General features: G+C 50.7%; 1 protein-coding gene across 2 annotated transcripts in view; it reads left to right on the forward strand.

The window, feature by feature from the left end:
• Positions 1–3,665: 3,665 nt before the first annotated feature.
• TSPAN11 (tetraspanin 11) overlaps positions 3,666–22,540 on the forward strand; it is a 65,517-nt gene continuing 46,642 nt past the window's right edge. The window contains exon 1 of one of the 2 annotated variants that reach the window (XM_032349098.1): positions 3,666–4,305. The gene's annotated coding sequence lies outside the window, so the exon portion shown is untranslated. The remainder of the gene's footprint in view (positions 4,306–22,540) is intronic. The other variant, XM_032349097.1, reaches the window with a different exon arrangement.

The raw sequence follows: 22,540 nt of genomic DNA on the forward strand, positions 1-22,540 counted from the left end.
ATTTCTTTGCCAGCTCCTATAAAACACCAGATATCATCACAAAAATGAGTAGGCTAAGCCACCACGTTCATAGACAAACTCGGGTTGAGTTCGAGCCAGTCGAAACTGATTAGTATTTAACATCTGATCATTTGCCAGTCCCTCTGGAAGAGGAAAGGTGCTGACCAGATGCTACGTAGCTCCATTGCTCACATGGATGATGAAACCAAGGCTAGTTTCCACTCTCTAAGAGGGTAGAAAGACTCTCAGGAGGAGTTTCTCCCCGTTTTTAAGGATTTAAAGGGGAAACAGGCTGCCAGACATGCAGCGTATGGGAACACAGTGGGTGCGACTTCTACCCGAGTTTTTCTACCTCCAAGAACACAGCTGTTTTTCTTGGGAATGGCTCAGAGTCTGTACAAACAGTTCTTATCAGGAACACAGCAGCATGGGAGCTTAACCCAGGGGGAATGTCAGGGAGGTAGGAGAAGAGACCATGAAGGGCTCCTTCATTTCTTTGCAACCTTCCTAGGGAGTGACTGGGAAGTGCTCTCAAAGATAGGCTTATGCTCAGGGGATGGAGACATCCAACTTTTATATTTCCTGACCTGCAATGGTAAAACCTGAATATTAAACTAAGCTAATGTGCCATACATCCTGAGGACACAAAAAACAGCAGATCGTACTCTTGTGTGTGTGGTGTGGTGTGCCTGTGTATGTGTGTTTGTGTGTATGCATGTGTCTAACCATCCACATGCACACAAAGGTATTTTCTGTGACTCTGTTCTATTTCAAGGAATAGATACAGAAATTTTATTTCTAGGAATGGATACAGATACCATTGGCGGGGAGCAAGGATATCCGGCCCTATGCCGGCATGGAGGGGATAGGGGCAGGTCATTTCAGAGCAATGGAGTCTAAGTGTTACTAATATTCTCTTTACATCTCTCGGAAAGTCTCTACAACCTCTCCACTCCAGCTCTCCCTGTTGGATCAGTCTATCGCATGTCACACAGGTGTATGGTGCCAGAGTGAGGACTGAAAACAGAAGCTTCTGACCCCTAGCAGGGGGCCTGGATGAGAAGCACAGGTCTCCCAATATGGAACTAAAACTCCTTTTTCACTGTAGCTTCATGCTTAGGATTTCACAACCTCTCCCTTTTCTTCTCCCTAAGTAAGAGACTACTCTTCCCATTTTGCAGATGCCACACCCAAACGTTTGTGACTAGGCCAGTGCTTGGAGCTCAGGGGAAACCACCAACTGGGGAGACCATGACAACAAGACTGTCTCTTGCATTCTCAGTTCAATCCCTAGGCGAAGAAATGGCAACGTTCTTCCCGTAAACACAGAGTAACTGGACCAACCGACTCATGTCCCATCCTCTACACTCTTCACCTGGCCCAAGCCAGACCCTCTTTCCCTTCCCACAGATCTTAGGTTCTCCACCTGTTCCCTTGTCTTCTTCCACTGGGTCCTGTGAAATAAAATGGAACAGAGTAGAATCTTGTTAGTGGAGCCATGGTGGGGACAAGGCCCGTCCCTTCACAGGAGGTGAGGACAAAACAAGACAAAATCCACAAGTCCAGGAATTCGTATGCTAGACCTGTGTGGTGTGGTGTGGTTCCCACTGGCCACGTGCAGCTGTTGAGCTCTTGGGATGTGCTGAGTGCAGCAGAAAGACTACATTTTTTATTTCAATTCACTTTAATTCCATTTAAACCTGACCATTTGGTTTTTGTTATTAGAAAGCATAAGTACACATGGAGAAACTGAGGTTTGTAGCTCTGTTCCTTTGACCATGACCCTTGTGAAATCTAAATACAGATCAAGCATTTCTGTTGAAAATGTAGTATATAAACTCAGATGTGCTCTGAGTGTAAAATACACACCAGAGTTGGAAGACTTAGCAGAAAGAAAACATACAATAGCTTATTAATAATTCTGATATTGATGCATGTTGAAACGAACATACATACTTTAGATATATTGTGTGCAATAAAGTTGTATCATTAAAATTAATTTCACCTAATTCTTCTTTTTACATCTTTTAATGTGGCTACTGGGAAATTGTAAATTACATATCGTGTTTCTATTGGTTCTCTGCTCTAGATGTTTAATGTTCCTGGGGATAGTGCTGGAGAGGGGATATCCTGGTCCAAGGGCTCATTCATCACCTGCCCTCTTATATTGCTATAAGGTCCCTGAAGAACACTTTCCAACCCTCTCTTTCTGAATTACTGGTTTAATGTTACTTCCTGTGAACGCATACTTCCCCTCATCCTTACCCACCAACAGCATTCTCTCTTCTCAGGCCTGCTTCCCCTTCTCTCTTCTGCCAGGCTTTGGAAAACCTATTTCTACTTGTGAAGAGTTCTTCTCTCCCTCCTCATTTCTGTCTTATCTTTTAACACCACCTCCTCTGACTTTTTCTGACGACCTGCATCTCTTGAAACTACTTCAGTAGAGGTCAAGGTCTTCACGAGAGGTCTGCTTCATTAGAGGTCTTGGACGAAGGTCGGAGGGAGAGGCCTTCAGAGTCCCTGCTTGCTCAGGCCTCTCTCCTGCCATATGCTCTTCCTCCCCTCCCTAACGCTGGTGCCAGATGCCCTCTGTCTTCACCCCCTCTACGTCACTCTCCCATTCTCTCTGACCCTACATCTCAGGTCAGATTTCTGGAAAATAGACTTTCCAAGGAGATGGAGATCTGCAGGTAGGAGGTCTATCAGGAAGAGCTGGGAACAACACCTGTAAGAAATTGAGGAAATGTACTGGACAGAGAGCAAACTTGAACTGAGGTGTGGTTTCCACAGAGACCTCCGCTGATCCCTTGGGAAGATCAGGAGCTGGGGTCCTCCGGTATGAAAGCGAGGGGATGTGCCTTTGTATCCCTTCATCAACTGTTGGACCAGATGTCCCCAAGGAGGGGCAATGAGGCTTATACTCCCCACTCCTGAGATGATCCTCTCGAAAGTCTCCCAAAGATCTCTTTGTTTCCAACCTGCTTTCTTGGGCACCTTCCTCTTCAGTGTCCCTGTAGCCTAGGCTTCTCCTGGATTTGGGTGTCGTGCACAAGTGCTCACCCTCCTGGATGGTGTTAGCTTCTTTCCCTGGCTCCGTTTTGAGCTTGGACCTGCTCTGGTCTCAGCCTGGCCCTCTCTGCATTGTCCAGACTCCCTCCATCTTGTCTTCCCTCTGCTTCGCAGCACCCTGGGTCTTCCCCAGACTTGCAGCTTGGCAGTGGCAGGTCCTTCTTCAGACCCCCTTGCTACCCCTCCATCTGCAACACGGCAAGCCCAGTAGCATCCCCGCCACTGCATCTTCCACATTCACCCCCATTTCAGGCTTGCCCTTCACAGGGACCATTGCAGTCACCTCCTGCAACCTACACCTGGTCCGCTCTGCGGATTTCTGCTCCAGGGTTATGCCTCTGTCAGCAATCCCGGCTTCCAGTGGCCTCCCTGACCTCGCCCCCTGGTAAATGGGTAACCTTGCTTCCTGCAGCCAAGCTTCAGAAGAACGTGGCTGGGTAAGCACAGGCCTTTGTTGCTTTGAGAAATAATATGCTTCCCCGGGGAAGAGCAGAGCCAGTTCTGGGGAAGCTTTGCACCTGTTCTCAGCCAGGGCAGGGCCCGTGCTCTGTGTCTACTCTTCCGCTTCTCTCCAGTCAGGGAAGAGGTCTTAATGCTCCCTGGGCCCAGGAAACAGAAAGCCAAGCCCGTGGACCACAGGGCTCTCGCTGGGACAAAGCCCTGATGGGAGTCTTCCTTATGTATGCGGGTGTAGGGAGAAGGAGAGGGGTTTTGAGCCTAGAGTCCCTGGGATCCCCCATAGGCCAATTTCTGCCGGGGCCTGAGCCATGTACCAGCCTAGGGGAAAGTAGACCCTGGAGAGGCCCCAGGGCGGGGAAAGAGGGAGCGGTGGCGGGGAGCTGGGGGCAGACGGGAGATTTGTGAGTCGCCCCTCCCCTCCCCACAGGGATCCCGGGCAACCACACAGCTGCCCCTAACTCCGACTTAATTGGCCCTGCGAGCTCCGAATTGAAGAGAGGCCAACTCCCAAACAAAGACGCGGCCCAACTCGGGGCTTCTGGGCGAGGCCTCCCGGCTGGGAGGAACGGAGCCTGGGAATCGGAGGGGGGCGAGCCGAGAGGGTGGGCGCTCGGGAAGCGGGGCGGGGCGGAGCGGCAGGAAGTGCCTGGGTGCTGGGCTGGAGCCGGGCGGCCCGCACCCCGACCCTGTCCCACTGGGAGGGCCCGGAGCGCTGCCGCGCCTCCCGAGGCTCCGGCTCCCGTCGCTGCGTGCGGAAACCCCGCGACCCGCGGCTGGGTAAGTGCGGCCGGCGGCGGAGCAGCAGCGCGCGAGGCTCGGGAGGGCCGGGGCGGGGGCGCGCGGGGACAGGGGAGGGAGAGGGGGAGCGGCCGGTCGGTCGCGCCGTAGCCCGGCAGGGAGGAGGCGCCCCCACCTCCCTCCGGGTGCCGTGGCTAACCGCGGATAGCCGGACACTAGCGGGGCCTGGGCGGGCGGGGGCCAGCTGACTCTGGATACGGAGTGGGGGGGGGGGGGGGGCAGGAGGCCTCGGATCCCTCTAGGTGGACGCGGGCGCGCACCGGACTCTGCCGGGGTCGCAGCGTTTGTGTCCCTTGAGCCCGCCTTTCTGCACTTAGGGCCTTGGGACTGGGCTCTGGGCTTCTGAGTGCCTCCTGCCGGCCCAGCGGGCTCAGGGCCTCTCTCCTGGAAATGTCATTCTCTTTGTCCACCTGAATTCTAGTAGCTGGCTCTTGGGCATAACCCCCTGGGCGACCGGTCCAGAGTAATCCTAGCTAGAATTTTATAGACCTTGGCTCAGTACTCCCTGCAAAATAGAGTTTGCTAAATGCTGGCAGCTGGTGTGGCTTCTGCAGGCACAGATCTGCCTTCTGTGTCCCATGGGGACACATCTGTGTCTTTGTGGGGACATGGCTATGCAGGCCCCATCACCTGTGTTTGCCTGTCCACTCCTGCAGGTGCAGTTGGCTGGTTTGGTATGGGAAGAAGGAAGATATGGAGGGTTCCGGGATGCATTGTTTCCCCAGTGGTATATGCGGTATTGACAAGCGTGAACTGGCTGAAATATATGAAAACACCGAGGGGGTCAGTCCGGTTGGGCAGGAGAGCATCTCACCTTGGGTCTAAATTGCTCCAGACCGTTCCAGCTTGGGGACACACAGTAGGAGGCAGGGGTGGCACAGAGAGAAGAGGCAGCTTCTGGAAACCCTCCTAAGTACCCTCCAGGTCATAAGACGCAGCTGGAAGGCTGAGAGAGGGAAGAGTGTAGAATTAGGCCAGAGTGTTTAATTTGTGAGCAACGTGATGATAGCTACTTTTGGAGTCTGGAGCCCTGGGTTTGAATCAGAATTCAATGGTTGGTACTATGTTACTAGCCATGTTCTCTGCAAAGGTCTCCCTGGGGCTCAGTAGCTTTGTGTGCAAAATGGGACTTAAAACTGCTGTCCTGCCTACCTCAGGGGGTGTCTTCAGGCTCAAATTGGCTAATGCCTGGGACAGGGCTGGGACAGCCTTAGGCTGCTAGGGCGAAGGGCAAATGGCGGGTTCATGGAGCAGAGTCTGAGGCTTGGAACACTTTGAGGGCCTGGAGCTCTTTGGTTGGGGGTAGTTAAGGGAGCCATTTGCATACTCCTTCCCTTGATATTGAGCATCAGAGGAGTGTAGGCTCAGAGCCCAGCAATGGACTCTTGGTGTGTGAGACACATACAGATCTGGCGGTGCCAGAGGTTTTGTATGAAAGCCTTCTCCAGCCCAGAAGGAAAACTGGCTTGGTTGGTTTTTGAGTTGTGTAACCTTAGAGCAGCTTGACTTTCCAGAGAGCTTTCCTCCAAGTGAGCCACCATCTTGCTTTTATCTTCATGCAGCCAACAAAAGCAGTAAGGAGCCCTTTCCACAGTTTGAAGCCAGGATGATAGGAGAAGAGGACATTTTCCCAAGCAACGTCATGGGTGTGGGATGTCAGCTGCCTGGTTCTGTCTTCTGGGGTACAGAGCCAGGCTGAAACCAGCCAAAAAAGGCTGAGAAGTTGTCAAGACAGGTGGCCCTGAATACCAGGGCAGGGTTGGGGTTTTGTGGGCACTTGGATGTCCCCCATCACAGAGCCTTATTTGCGTGTAGCAGCCGTGTAGTAAACACTGAGAAGGAAAGTAGGCCCTGGCCGGGGGGCCTGGAAACCCCGGGGTCAAATCCTGGCTCAGCTCCTAACTTGTGTGTCCTGGAGAACATCCCTTCACCTCTTAGGGTCTGCTTCCTCACTGGTCAAAATCAGGGCATCTGTCCAGTCAGTTGTTCTGCCCTCTGCTCACGTTCCACTTCCTCAGAGAGGCCTTTCCCCATCCCCTATCGAAAGCAGCTTCCTCCTGGGCCACAAGCACATTCCCTGATCTGATCCCATCACAGCACTTACATGGTCTGAACTTAGCTCTGCTAAGTTTGCCATACTGGAAGATTCAGGAAAGCAAGGACCTGCCCCAGTCCTCCATCCGATGGCTCACCAGCCCCTGCAACACTGCAGGTACCCAAAAAAGGTTGTGTCAGTGAGGGAGCAAATAACTTACTAAGCAAGGAGCTGTGGCATGCTTTTCAAGTTGTGTTCCTAGGAGCTTTTGAGGGAGGAACGAGCTCCATAAGCAGGGCCATGGGTCCCTCACTCCAACAGCTAGGGGTTAATCTGAGTTATGGGCTGGTGTCCAGGTAGGATTTCCTTTGAAGAAAGGGCCCTCCCAGTAAGATAAAACTAGAAACCCATTGTATCAGAAGACCCCAAGGGGCCTTTTCAAGTCCAAGTTGAAATTATAGTTCTCCAGCTGGAAATAGTGCCCTCTTGGCCCTCAAGGAGGACCAATGGCTGTGATTCAGACACTCACATGCCACAGATTGCTTCTGCTTGGCCAGGGAAATCGACGTAGGGTTGTTTTCTCGCAATCAGTTTAACTTCCTGACTTTTTGGACAAGGTTAATATGAAAATGATTTTGCACACAGCCCAGCAGCAGCCTGCGGTCCGTGGGAACTCTAAACCATGTGTGAGATGAGCCGGGGGGGAGGGGGGGACGACACTGACTATTTACAAAGCCAATAAACCACACTTTGATATTGGAGAAGCTGCCTGTTCAGAGTGACCATGTCTGTCATCATCCTCCCTGGGGTGGGGGGTGTGTTCCCAGGCCGACCATCCAGATGGGCCTCCTGCCCAATAGATAGTCACTCAGTGTGCTTTACTCCTGAGTCATTGGTGGTGGGACGGAGCCCTCTCTCTGAACTATTCCTGAGCCTAGGAGACAGCAACGTGATGGTGCACCCTGACCCACATTTACAGCAGCCCTATTGGCCCCGAGGTCGTCTCCTCCTGTAAATACATTTGCAGGTGGCCCTGTGGCTCCTGTCCCCAGCACTGTGTTCAGGTTTTTGGCACAGAATCCATGTTGACCAGCACCTTTGTCAAACCGCATGAGAATTAATATAAGACATGTATACTCTAATGTAGTTATATAACATATTTTATATATATATATATATATATATATATATAATTATGTTAGGTACGTTAATGCCATATAGTATACAATACGTAATATAATATGCTAAATATTACATGTTATTAATATATAAATACATATTATATAATTACATATTATAGTATATACTGTTAGTATTATATACTATATATACTAGTACTATTATATTGTTATTTATTATTATTTATGTTACTATTTAAGATATAGTAATACATAGTACCTAATAATATATATAGTAGTATATAGAGAGTATATAATTGTATGTACTAAGAGTATATAACATGAAATGGCAATATTATATATTAATAGCACACTGCTTAATGGAGAAGGAGTTTTACTTGTTTTGTTGGGTTGTTTTGGGAGCATAGCTGAGGGGAGAGACTATGGAAAGAAGTGAAAAGGAGAGAGGGAACACAGACATCCCCCTCCCCCGACCAATTCCTTCTGACTGTTGACCTTGCTTCTTGTAACCATTCCTGCTCTGGCTGCTTGTGGGCTCCTGGGTTCCTGATGTTTGTACTTACAAGGGGCTGTGCTGCAGAGCTGAAGGGGTGGCTGGCCTGTGTGCACAGATTCACCCAGCACCTCGTCTGGGCCTGTGAGTACCTAAAGGCCTGGCCCCTGACCTCAGGCATCTAGTTGTGAGGAGATTAGAGTCCCTCTGGGGAAGAGAGGAGAGAACAGCTAAATGTACAGTACCTGAGGGGATGCTCACCAGGGCCGTGGGGCTGGGGGTAGGGAAGGCAGAGAGCCCAGGTCTGGGTCAGGCACTCCAGCCTGGAATCCGGGCCCTGCCCCTTCCTCCCAGGGGACCCTCCGTGTGTTACGCAACCTCACTGAGCTTCCGTTCTTCTTCTGCCAACCAACGAAGGATCTCTAACTCCCAGCTGGCCTGGGTATGGACGAATGGCTGAGGGGCACAGAGTGCCCAGGTGCAGGCTAAGAGATGAGCACTCTGGACAAGTGTGCTCGCCAGGGGGTGCCTGCCAGGTGGTGACCGCTGCACCATGCGTCCCAACCCTGATCTTGCATGCTGGGCATCGGGGGTACGCCCGGGCCAGCCAGCCACCCCTTTCCTCCTCTGGGTGCATTTCCCCCTGGGCCATTCTGCTCCCCACACAGCTGCGTGCAGGTTACAGCTGGATTTAAGTGTCTCAGTGCCCCGTGTATGCATCAGCCCTTCTTAAAGGCTTAAGGGCTTTTACTGCAGAACGCCAAGAATTCAAGAACTGAGGCTGTTACAGAGGTTCAGGAAATGTTAAAGGAAATTGCTCTGACGTCCCGTGATCTGTTTTGAAGTAGTAAGTTTTGAAGTAAAGTAGAGTTCCCTGACCCTCTTTGATGGCAGGCAGCGGGGGGAAAACCCCGCAGTGGTTCCCACCTGTGTCCTGACTTCCAGATTCTTCTTCTTCTTCTTCTTCTTTGAACAGGGATCTCGTGTTTTGAAAGATTTTTGTCAGCCACACTTCAGTGTAAAGGGAAATTTGTTTCTCTTTTGGAAGCAATTGATCAAAGACCATAAAGCAGTAGTGATTTCACTATCCAGTGTCGTCTTCTCTGCTTTCTGTCGTTTACATTTTTAAAAGATCGGTGTAGACCGTTTAACCAACAGATTCTAGTATGTTGAAAGGATCAGAAGTAAAAAGGACAAAGAGCAGGACTGGGCTGGTGGTGTCCAGTTTTTCGGAGGTTTGGGACAGATTGCAAAATTATGAACGGTTTTCCCATTATCCTGTTTGATCGTGTAGGTGTGGTAGCTAGCCGCTGAAGCTTTTTTCTGACAAGCAAAGGCCCACGTTTCTATAAGTGCTTGTGACAAATTGTAAAGACCTTTCTCTCTCTGACTCTCTTCTGCAGACAAGTATTAGGGTTCTGACCCCTGGAAAACAATGTCCTATACCATGGTTTCAGAATTATATTCCACTGCATGAGGAGAGAAATTTACGTTTATTGACTTTTTTTTGTCCCTGGCAACTAGCACCAAGTTGGGCAAACAGTAGTTCAGTCAGTGTCTGCAGAATAGATATTTCAGGCTGGAGGTTATCAGTCATCACTGAGACTGGGCCTCAGGGAGAAGAAGTACCTCGAGGAGGGCCAGCTACATAATTTGTCAGATCCAGTGCAAAATGCAATGGCAGACCCCTGGCTCAAAAAGCAGGAAAAATGTCACTAAAAGTACTAAAATATACAGCTTTTTCCTGTCTTCCATGGTCTCTTTCTTGACTTGTCATGGTAGGTTTTATTTGCTACTCAATGGCATTCTAAGTAAAGAGAAATTAAAATTTTAATTTTAATTTAGTTTTAAGTATTAGCATGAATTTTACTAATTCATCCTGATAGTGTGTGATGCCAGATTTAAATGCAACTTGGCTGGCCCTGTCAGAAGACGTACAACTCTTGATCTCAGGGTCATAGGATTGAGCCCCATGTTAAGTAGGGACTTGCTTAAATAACTAAAACAAAATAAAATAAAATAATAGCACTTAAATCCTATGTGGAATCACCAAAGTCACACAATTCATATGTTCTAGCACATGTTTTGTTCTTCTCAACACTGGAAATGATGCACAAAATGACCTCAACGTTTTTATTTCCCTTCTTGATACATGCACCTTCATCAACACACTGTCACACCCTACTTCCAGCCTAAGGGGAAAGAAAGGGCTGAAAGGAAAAGCAACCATGCCCAACACGGACATGGCTCCGCTTCCCTTCTGTTCATTTTCAGCACTAATAGGTGACTAATGCTGGAAGTGCCACAAACCGGGAAGGACAGTATATCCTAAGAATCCTTGGTTGCTAGCGTTTCTTACAATGCATCACTTGCTTTCTGCACTTGAACCCAGCTCTGGCTCCAGCAGAGAGCCTGACCTCCCTGGGCCATCAGCCCCCACTTGCTCCATCAGAAACCAAATACGTTATCTTGTACTCTTTAAGGCTCCTTGAGTGCCACGTCTGGAGGACCCCCAGGAACTCTGTGCTCGTGGGGCATCGTGGATCCAAGGAGATCAGCAAGGGAAAGTGGACACGCACTGAATTTCTCTCTGCTCAAAGTCATACCCACTGTCCTATGGGGCTTCACTTACAAAACACAAACTCGAAGATTAAATTGTTAAAAATTCCAAGATGCCAACAGCCTCGCATTAAACCAAGCACAAGGCCCTTCTCAGCACAGGGCACTGTGAGTCTGAGCTGGAAGCCTTCTCATGAAGCCAGCTGGGTTTCAACCCTTGACCTGTTTTGGTCCCATTTTTAGATGCTTCTGGCCGACTTGGGGTAGAACACATCCTTTAAATGAGTGGGCCATTCAAGTGCCCTCGGATTCCATCTAAGTAGTCACTTAGATGTTGAGAAAACAGCAAAGGCTTCCATCTCCTTGTTCACGTCTCCATCCTTCTGCTTTAAATCATTTACATTTTCAAAAAGTCGGCTTGGGTCATTTACTCACAGGTTCTAGTGGGTTTAAGAAACTCAAAAGAAAGGAACAAAGGACAGGAGTAGAGGGGAGCTGGGCCCATTTTGTCTGAGGGTTGGAATGCACCAGAAAGCAAAAAGCTTCTAGGAGTTCTTGTGTCTGTTCAAAGATACTGGCTGGCTGGCTTGTTCTAGGCATGACCATTTTTATACCGAAACCAAGCTGATGGTTCGGGATGGGGAAGGGTGTGGCTTAGTTAACAAGGAAGGAGGTGCTCTTTGGGTGACTCCACATTTTGGGGTGCTTTTTGCACAGAGAGAGGCTTAGGGAAGCCGGGCCTTCAGAAGAAATAAGTCCCTCTCTCTGTGGGGAGAGAGAGGTGAGGCAGGGAGACCGGAAGTTAGGACTAGCAGTGCTCAGCCAAAATGAAATACTCAGAAAGCAATTAACACTTTCTGATAGCATGGCTGCCCGCTAAGAGCTTTTCAGTGGGCTGGAAACCTCTAGTTCCCAGTGAGTACTAGGAAACAACTACTAGCACTGTGAACTGAAACAGGAGTTCTTTCTACCTCTTTTCTTTTCTTTTCTTTCTTTCTTTCTTTCTTTTTCTTCCTTCCTTCCTTCCTTTTAATATAGAAAGACCTATTAGAAGAAGTAGTTAGAGACAGCAAAGAAACCACATTAACTTTGTACCTTTACTCCCTTCAAGTTGGCCTACTTTCTACCTGGGTTTTAATTTATTGTCTAAGTAATGCTATAAACAACTATTTTCATTATTACATTTGACAGTTGCATGACATGCTATTCTCCAGCGGTCCGCAAACTGTCTCGTATGACCTACAAGCCAGTATTATGTATTTAAAAGGCTGAAATGAACAGAAGAACCAGGAGGACTATGCGGCCGAGACCGTGGGGCCCACAGAGCCTGGGAGACTTGCTAACCTGTGTTTTAACAGAAACAGTCTGCAGAGCCCCAGTCCGCCCACCTGTGGTTATGGACAGTTCAAGGACCCCTAAGCACTGAACGTGGGCATAGGGGCTAGCCTGAGTTAGAGGAAGGCCTGGCCTTGGAACCACGGTCTCTCGGGCGACTCCCTCTGAGATCCCGCTTTCATTCCGCCCAGGGGTGCAGCCTGGGAATCGGGACTTTTACAAAGTCCTCAGGTGGTTCTATGCAGCTAAGATTGAAAAGCACTGCCCCGAGGGAGTTGTTCTCAGAGTGGAGTACCTTGCTTTGCAATCTAAGGCTGGAAATGACTGGAACTGTCCTTCTGCTGAGGTCTGGAAGGTGAAGAGAGCTGCAGGACCCAGAGCTTGGGATAAGAATAACACCTCCAGCAGCCATCATGAATCCCTCCCTTGGGAAAGTTATCCTTAACTGGAGCTGTAGCCCTGGGCTCTATTTTTCATTGCTATATATGTTTGTCTCTTAACTTACAGAAGGTAGCCTTTTGGTCAATTCAGGGGTTTAAGCCCACTTCTGAACTCTGTGGAAATAATGTAAATAAACACACATGTGCCCAAGAAGTTGGAAAGCTGTGCTGCCGACTGGCACCCCGTAAAGGATGGCTGCATTCTCTTATCCCAGCTGCTCTCTCTAGGGAGTCCCACTGGGTCGCTGGCCCAATTGCCAACAGTGTGGCGTGTGGAGCCTTTAGCAACGCAATAGGATTTACGTTCCAGGCACTGTGTGAGGTTTTAACATGCTCTCTCCTACAGTCATCACAGACCTTACAGAATCAGTGCTGTTACCCCCATTTTACAGTCGTGAATGTTGAGGCACACCTAAGTCAAACATCTTCCCCAGATCCCACAGCTAACACATAGCAGAGCTGAGATTCAAACCCGGGGAGGTCTGGCCTCAAAATTGGGGAGGGTGGGGACGTGGGGAAACTTGTCCATATATTAGGCATTTCAGTAAATCTACACTGGGTGAGCTCGTGGACATGGAAAGCAATTATTTCCCGCAGTCCTAATTCTTGCCCAGTGTCTCGTACACCCGTGGCAGGAGGTGAGCCCACACCATCCAAAGGCTGGATTGCCGACATGCCACCTTAGAAGGAATTCAAGGACCAGAAGCTAAAGGTTCTGTGTGAGTTGTCGAGAATGCTGTTGCTACTCCCAGAGCTGGCTGGGTCTTTAAATTCCTCCCTCCTCATTTTGGAAATTAGCAGCCAAAGTGGCATATAAAGACTACATACCACATATTATCATCACCATCAATAATAATGAGGCATCCTTTTAGAGCTCTTCACACTTCCAAAACACTGGAGTCTTGTTATTTCCTGATGTCTTCATATTAATAGACTCATCAACAACCAAAGGCAGTGGGAACTCAGATCATGGCTGTTGGTGGCACTGGGAGCCTGCAGTCTTCCCAAAGCCCAAGAACTAGGCTGAGAACCAGAGATGCGCCCCTGAGGGCCAGCTCTTCTCAGACCTACTCAGGGAGAAAGGAGAAACGACCTCTACCCTCCAGGCCTCTCTGGCCAACATATGGGAGTGGATGGGCTCTTTCTCCATCTTCTAGTCCTGGGACACGCAGGCAGCTCTCCAGACTCCAGGAACAACCAAGAGATGTTGATGGTGATGAAGAAATTAGTACATGGCTAGGGAGCCAATATATGCAATATCTAGAGTGTTCGGATGCCAGGTCCATTTCTATAACACCCTCTATAACTCATGGAACTAAAGTTCTTTTTTCTTCTTTGGAAAGAATTAGGGTAACAGTGTGGGGGATGTTGGTTAGTTGCCATGTGAGTGCACTATTTCCTTGCCAGAAAGGTCACATATCTTTAAAAAGACAAGAATCTATGTGTCTGGCTCTCTTGCAGGGAGAAGATTCTAAAACTTTCCAAGGGGGTTTCTATGTCCCCTAGAAACTAGGTTTCTGCAGGGCTGGGATGAAGCAACATGGCTTATTTATCAGGGAGCTTAGCAGCTTCCACACTTTCTTCAATAAATTACATCACTTTCTGGACTTAAGACCTAACAGATTTACATCCAAGTCCCAAAGTGAAAATTGGAATTTAAATTTGGATGCGTCAGTGTTCTCTCCCTCACCCTCCTATACACGAACACACGGTTCTGTCGGTCCCCGTGGTATGGGAGAAAGCAAGCTGAACCAGGGTCTGGATACCTGGGATACTGGCTTCTAGCCCTAGCTCTGCCTCCTCTGGGATCCCTGGGGTCCACGGGGACCCTGAACCCATGCCTAACACAAGGCCTTTCTCTTGGGAGTTGCTAATCCAGGTCTTATCTATAACCACCCAAAACAGGGAGTCTGAACTTTTTTGTTGGGGGAAGTCATCAATCTCTTTGGGGATCTGCTAACACCTGTGGAACCCCAGCACAGAAATGGTTAACATTTTTTCATATAATTTCAGGGGCCTCCAATTTAGGACCCCTTGGAAGGAATGGTCTTTTAGGCTTACTTGCTGCACCATGGTGTCCTGCTCCAGAGACAAGATAGGCACTATTTGGAAAGCAAAGGAGAAATTGTACAAATCCTACTCTCTGGGAAGAGACAAGTTTTTATGTCATTCAGGCTTTTTTTTTTTTTTTTAAGTTTCCTGCTGCCTGGAAGGGAGTGTCTGTGCCTTTCTGAGTCCCAGCAAGCAGGTTGTAAATGTGCTTAAGCCCCAATTAGTGTGCAGCCTGATGAAAGCTGCTCCGCGGGCACCCCTCCTTCCACCCCAGAGCACCTCTGCAGAGCACAGAACCTGCTGACTTCCCTCTTACCCCCCATGGAGGTTGCTAACCGCTGACACTGCTGACGGGTCGGGCAGGAGCAGGCTACACAGTCCACCAGTGCTTGACTGGCCTTCAAAGTCACTCTGTCTGGGGTCCTTGGCCTTCAAGGTCACTCTGTCTGGGGTCCTTAAGGGCCTTCTTATCCCCAGAGGACAGAGGAGACCACTAGTTCACACAGCTGGTAAGAGTGACTGTAATTTTCCCTCCATGGATGCGACAGCCCAAACCAAGCATCAGGGAAGCAGGCTCACGTTCCCATTCACGCCCAACTCCCTCCTCCTAGCACCAGGGATGGTGGAGGGAGGAAAAGCCCCCTCCCACCCACACTCGGGATCATCCTTCAGCGGCCACGCAAGGACCCCCTCCCTGAAGCTCCCAGGTGTCAAGCAGGGTCATTTCCTAGGTGGCTCTCGGAGACCCTTAGATCAAGCGAATTGTGGCTGCAGCTGGGGACATGGGGAGGACGCTGCTCTGGGTGACTGGCATTCTACTGGGGATCCCACCCTGGGAGAGGGGGCCGCAGAGGGGGCCTGTGCAACTGAGGACCTGGTCCCCTGCGTCAAACCCAGTGGGAGTCCTTGTTGAGTCTGAGGGAGGGGGTCAACATTGATGTGGGGCCCAGAGCACCTCCCACATCCTCCAGGCTGCTTCAGGGAGCCGCGTCTCACCCCCTCCACCCTCACAGGCACACGACAGTGAGTGTACACTGGTCCCTAAGAACAGATGCCCCGTGGGTCTTTGGCTCCAGTCTGAGCCCTAAATCCAAGCTTGGGAGGCCCACAGGGCCTAGGGCATCTCTCCCTTCTCTCTGGCTCACTGGGGACTGGGGATGTCTAGGAGTTTCTGCCTCTGCTCTCAGAGTCATGGCCACCCAGCCCTCTGGCCTTCTTGAAATTCTGTCAGGCACCCTCGGCTGCCTGTTGGCTGGACCACCTGTGGGTAGAGGGCGGGGGTGACAGGGAGGGCCTGCTGCTTCTATCCCAACTCTGCACCTGAGGTAGCAGAACAGAACCGACCAGGGAGGGCAACCCGGGCCAGCCTCCTGCCCCGGGCCTGTCTGTCATGGGCAGCCTTTTTGCCTTGGCCTCAGATGCCGGGGCTCAGGGGCAGCTTCCAAAGACCAGCCCAGGCTCAGTGTCCCTGGCTGTGTCCAGGGTCTGGAAAGCTGCCATGGGCAGCGTGAGCCCACATGCACTGGGAGCTACTTTGGGGAGGAGGGAGGAGGAGCACTATCCGTTATCATCGTACTTCAGTGTCCCTGGAGCCGTAGCTGAGGGCGCAGCATTCGTCTATGCCAGAAGCCTGCTGGGCAGAGGGGGTCTCATCATCAGCTGGGAACTGGGCACTCATCAGAGAAGCCTGATGTGCCGGCAGAATCTGGAAGGCAGCCCAGCTCATGAAATGGCCTGGCAGAAGCCAGACGAGGGCAGGCTCCTGGGAGGCAGGCACAAGGAGCTGGCCCAGGAGGCTCTCCAGGCTGGAGGTCGGCGGGGGGATGGGGTGGGGGGCGGCGGGTTGGGGGGGTAGGGGAGAGGAGGGGGAGTTGGGAGGCTCCTCTAGAACAGCACAGGGGGGTAGATGAGAAGGTGGCCCTGTATTTCAGACAAGGCTGTGTGTTTTTGAATAAGTTTCTCCGTCTATGAAATGGGGCTCCTAAGAGGACCCACCTCTGAGTTACCGTAAGAAGTACATAATAATTATGTCATCACAGTTATAAGTATTATTGTTATTGTTATTATTCCCATCCTCTGTGCAAGCAACCAGTGAGCTAAAGCCCGAGGACAGAAATAGCAAACCCCATGCCTGCATACAGGGCTGCTGCTGTTCCGCAGTGGGCTGGACCCACTTGCCCAGGACAGACGCCATATTGAAAAAAAATGAGGTAGGGTTGCGGATGGCAATGGGCAGTTCCTCAGTAAGTTCAACACGTGTCTCAGCAATTCCACTGCTGGGCGTTACCCAGAGGCATTGGAAACAGGTGTCCAAACAAACACGTGTGCTTGGATACTCACAGCTGCTCCGTCCACTCTAGCCAAGAGGTGGAAACAGCCCAGATGTCAGTCAACAGAAGAACGGATAAGCAAAAGGTGGCCTGTACGCACAAATGAATATTGTTCAGCTGTAACAAAGAGCAAAGCACTGATCCATGCTGGAGCATGAACCCAAGACGTTATCCTAGGTGAGAAGCCAGACACCGAGAATCATATATTGTACGATTCCACTGAGGTGAAGTTTTCAGAGTAGGCACATCCGCAGAGAAGCTAGTGGAGGTTGCCGGGAGCTAGCGGAGGGGGAATGAGGAGTGAGCGCTCAGTGGGTACAAGGTTTCCATCTGGGGTGATGGAAAGGTCTGAGCTTGACAGTAGTGATGCTTGTACAACATTGTAAATGCCCATAAGACCACTGAATGGTTACAAGAGTAAATTTTATGTTATGTGTGCTTTCCCTCCATTAAAAATAAATAAATAAATACAAGGAAAACAGTGGGTGGAACTGAGGCCAGGTGGGGGTCAACAGAATTGGAGCCATCAATAATGAAGGGTTTCTCATGATGTCAGAGGTCACTTCCAGTTCTAAAAATACCTTGTGAACGTATGATATGGAATGAAGATTTCTACGACGTAGACCTTGGCAGTTCTCCCCTTGCTTCTTTTGACTGGGGACCGGTACAGGGGACAATACGTGGTTAAAGAATAAAACAACTAATGCTGGGGCACCCGCGTGGCTCAGTCAGTTAAGCATCGGTCTTCGGCTCAGGTCATGATCCCAGTGTCCTGGGATCGGGCCCCACGTCAGGCTCCCTGCTCAGTGGGAGCCTGTTTCCCCCTCTCTCACTCCCCCTGCTTGTGTGCTGTCTCTCACTGTTTCTCTCTCTTTCTGTGTCAAATAAATTAAAAAAATAAAAATAAATTTTAAGAAGCTAATGCCCACATCTTGGTCTCATAAGAGTGCTAGAGCTGCAGTTCTTTGTGGCTCCAGCTTTCGGGTGAGTGGGGAATGGGAGACAGTGATCAGGTGGGCTTATTGGGGGCATTTCAGGGGATTAGCACACCCCTTCAGCCAGAGAAGCAATTATCTGCTTTATATGTTAGGCTCTACATACAAATGTCTTTGAAAGAATGTAGCGAAAACATCGACTTTCTCATAAAACGAGGCACGGAGAGAGACAGTGATTTGCCCAAAGTGCTGACAGGTAGTGAGGGAAATCCTGAATTAGACCCCTTGACCCCTGGGCAGAGGCCACCTCCACCCCACAGCCAAACCCCATCTGCGAATGCCTCCATAAATACCATCCCTCAGTGTCCGCAGACATGCCTAGCGTCCTTCTGGCAATTCCCCTTTGGGAACCTCGGGAAGGGAGGACCACCCTTAGTGGCCGTCCCCTCCTGAGTTCTAGGAACACACACACTACCCGATCAAATCCCCCGCATGCCAAGGGGGATGTCATCCACAGGGGGTGATGAGCCCCACCCAGCCAGGGCCTCGAGCACGGGTCTCCACATGGGTGATGAAAAGAGGAGCTCTTTCTGGGTGGAAATCATACATCCATTCATTCACGAAGATTGGGGAAATTATAATATAGATCCATCTCCGAGTGTGGGAAAAATTATAGACTGTATTCTTCACTATAATTAAGCTGGTTTTTAGAGGGAGCAGTAAGTATATTAGGCAATGCGTTTTTCTTTTTTAAAGGTGTCTTTGAGACCTAATGTGTCAAAATTAAAACCCTGTGCTCTTTGTTCAGAGAGGCACTGAGTTTCCTTGTCGGGTTTAGGATTTTACTTCTCATCACTGGCTCCTGGGCTCCCCTCGTTTGGTCTACCGGTGCAGGTAGTCAGCCTGGGCCAGCGGCTTGGCCTGATGGTGGGCTGAGCTGGCCCACCCTGGACCGTCCTAGACAACACCATGTCTACTGCAGCCTTACAGAGCCACAGCAAATCAACCAGACAGGCCTGGTTGTCCCTTCAGATGCCCAGGTTCCATGGTGGATTTTAAAAATCTATTTAAAGGAATACTTCCTTCCAAACCCTAGAATCTGGTTTATAACATGTTAAGCCGTTTAGATTTATCTAACCTAACTTCACAAGTAGTGACTCTACTATCACTCCCCGAATTGGAAAGTTCACTGGTACCCATTGCTTTCATAATGAAGTCCAGAATCTTGAGCCTGGCATACAGCTGCTTTGTCACCTCCTTTGCCTAATTCCTACTTGTGCTTGAACTCTCACTAGTGGTTCTTCTCCTGGACACACTTTTCTCCCTGAACTTCATACATTGGGTTGGATGATGCTGATTCTGACCGTCTCCCCCGCCACGAGCTCTCTGAGGTTGGGCCTGCTTCGTTCATTGTCTTCTCTTTATCTCCAGCCCATAATGTCACATAGCCAAGCCTTGAGTGTTCAGTGAATTAACAGATGAATTCATTAGCCGATCTCAAAAGGGAAAAGAGCTACGTGAAGCACCAGCCAGACCACCACAGCAGTAAACCAGGGGTAGGCCTACAGCGGGCAGGTCGCAGAAGAGCAGTGTGAGTGGACACTCTAGAGGTTGATGGAGGAGGGCGGCAGACGGGGGACATCTGGGGGCAGTGGAAAGGGGTGGGGCAAGAAGTGGTGACAATGGAAAGACAAGGACTGGGACATAATCCTGAAGACTGGTGTCCTGGATGAGTGGCTGGATGGGAGTGTCAGGGATACCAGACAGCCGGGTTGGCGGGGCAGATATTGACTTAGTTTCTGCCTGGCTGGTGGTCAGGGACTTGTGGCCACAGGAGAGAGCCTAGTGCCCCGCAGGTTTCTGAGAGCCGTCAGGTTGGGAGACGCAGGCAGAGCTGGGTATGAGTGAGGATGAAAAGGAGAGACAGAAGGCAAAGCAGAAAGAATGGTCCCCACCTTGTGCCAGAGGGAGCCAAGGAGGAGGACCCAGCCCATGAGACCGAGGAGAGCACAGAGTTGGAGACTGGGGGTCGTGATGTGCAGATCAGAGCAAATTGGAGACACCGGAAGGACTGGGAGAGGGTGGGGCGGTGACACCAGCCGGGGAGAGAGAGCTACAAGGGAAGGTACAGTGCGCTCAGTGGTTTCAAATTCGGCAGAGGCGAAGCGGGACAAGGTGGGGAAAGCTGCCTCTGGCTTTGACAGTCAGAAGTGAGTGTTTGATTGTGGAGGGGAAGGGGTTGCCTGACTGTGGGGGGCTGCATGGTGACTGGACAGGGAAGTGAAGCTTCAGGCCCCAGTGGTGAAGAGAAGAAGATCTGGCAATGATTTGAGAAGGAGACAGGAGGCAGGGTCACTTGGGAGGTAGTGTGCGTGGCTTCCAGGCCAGGCTCGGGGGCCTCCCACCTGCAGTCCCATCCTGGCTGTGGGCGCCCATGTGCTTGGGAACCACCTCGTTGCTCTCAGGGAGGGAGCTCCGGCAGGCCTGCCTTCCTTCTCTTGGAATGGAACATTATACAGCGAAGACTCTGACTCCCGAAGACAGGATTCGGTGAGAGATGAAGCTGGGCTCTGCCAGAGACCCAACAGGATAAAGAAGTTTCTTTCTCTCTCGTGTGATAGTCTAGGGCAAGCGTGGACGCAGCCCTTCCACTCACATCCCATTGTCAAGAACTACCACCCAGCCAGATCTAGCTGCTGAGACCCCCAGGAAATGTAGTTGCTAGTGAGGGAGCCACATACCCACCTCCAACTCCATTATAATGGAGGGAGGGGGAACGACTTCTGACGGACCGCGAACAGACTGGGCCATCTTAGGAATCGGACTTAAACCAGCTTTAATCCACGTCCCATTCTCTAGATGAAAGACGAGGACAGCTACCTGCAGATCAGAGTTGAGGCTTATGGGTTTAAAGAGGTACATGGGGGTGGGAGGTTTTCACTTGTACTAGCCCCCCAGTGTCTGCCCACCCAGAATATTTTGTGCTGCCCAGGCTCTGTTTGCAAATGAAAAGTCAAGCTTTCACCCAGGTGGCCTCGTGCGATGGGAGGCACCCAGCCCCGGCAAGAGAAGGAAGATCAGAAATGAGCAGCTGGGCTTGCCAGGACAGCTGTGTGCACCTGCACAGGCCCTACACAACTCCAGAGGCAGCCACTCACGGGGCCCCTGATGTGTACAGCGCCCCCTGGAGCTGAGGGACGTAGCTGCACTGTCTTTGCCGCATTCCCAGGAGCCACTCCTAGGCGGAGCCCCAACAGCTTGGGCTCTGGGACCTTGCTCCTGCCCATGCTCTTCATCATACAGATCCTGAGCTCCCCCTGAAGGGGCCACCTCGGGAACCTCCAGCCTTGCTGTGAGAGGCTTCTCATGGAGGTATCTCCATGCTCCAAATACCGAGCTTGGACAGAGAAATCGACTATGGCTGGAAGGGACTTTTTTTTCTTTCCTCAAAACCCGATGAAAGCCCAGACCTGAGAGGTCTTGCCTTTGATTCCGACAATACCAGCAATGGGTCGCTGGGTCTGCCAGAGGAGCCTCAGCCCCCTTGGTTATAAAGGAGGGGTGCCGGCCCCTGGCCTCTTCACTGGCTGCCACTGCTGGGGGCTGGGGCATCCGACTCCTGGGTGGGGAGTCCGGCAGAGGCACCAGGGCCAGAGGTGGCTTCTCAAAGCCCTGAAACACCTTGTCTCCATGACTAGGAAATCTTATGTTTCCGACACATAGGCAGAATAACTTGCCTCTCTCAAATCAGGCATTTATTTCATGAGCTCCTTTCGGGTCAGGTGCACACACACTCTGACCTCACACAGCTCGGCTGCTGGGCTGCTGAGCATTGTAAGGAGAAAGCCACATGTGACCGGTACAGAGATGCCACTGGGGTGGGCCTCAGGGCTCCAGGTTTTCCCAGCCCCTGCTGAACAGCCATCTGGGAGGGCTGGAGCGAAGGCAAGGAAAAGAGGGTGTGCAGCTCGGAGAAGGGGGTTACCTGCGCGCTCACCTTCCGAACCTGTCAAAACCACCCCTCCTGCTGTGTGTTCTTGTGAGGTCTGATTCCATGAGGAAGCACATGACGATGCCCCAGGGTATCCCACCAGCAGGGACCGTCCAGTCCCTGTTTGCACCTCATTTGTGTGTTTTTTAAAAGGATTTTCTACTTTGGCATGCCCTGGACCAAGGTCTGAGTTTCTCACAGGAGGGTGGAACTAAAAGACAAGAGGAAAGAAGGGACAATGGAGAGAGGACATGGAAAGCTCTGGGGGGAAACAGAGCAAGTCCCTGAGGGGCTTCTACAGGCTCCCCAGGAGGCCCTGTGCTTGGCCATGGGGTCCTCCCCATTCGTGCAGGTTCAGGACCCAGAAGGGTTGGGGTTAGTTGTGTTTCTCTCTTTTCCATCATATTTCACTCAGGTGTCCTCGGGGACTGAGTGAGAAATATGACTCTTAAAGAGTGTGGGAGCTTTCCCGTGCCCCCATCAGTGCCTGGGTTCATCTGTTCATTCATTAGACCCACCCCAGCTCATAGCCCATGATCAATTCATACTAGCCACTGTTATTACTAGGCGCACGACACGATCGTATACACAGAGCCTAAGGTGATACAGAAGTGGCCCTGTAGTAAGTCCTGGAGTAGAGTGGCATCTCTACCCAACCCCGTGAGCCAGATCGTCATTTTGCTTTTGCAGATGAGAGAAACTGAGGCTCAAGATCATAGAGCCATCCAGAAACAGAAGTGGGACTAGTCGGTGAAGCCTGGTCCTCCCTGAGTCACAGGAGTAGGGATGGGGGCAGCAATGAGAAGAGAGGGAATGGGCAGGGGGACATCATCACCTTCTGGGCTTAATGACCTCATTAGCCCTGCTTTGATGGCAGAGGGCCTGCCAGTGCTACCCCTATGGAG

This window comes from Mustela erminea, chromosome 6 (assembly GCF_009829155.1).
Source record: "Mustela erminea isolate mMusErm1 chromosome 6, mMusErm1.Pri, whole genome shotgun sequence".
NCBI classification, from domain to species: Eukaryota; Metazoa; Chordata; class Mammalia; order Carnivora; family Mustelidae; genus Mustela; species Mustela erminea.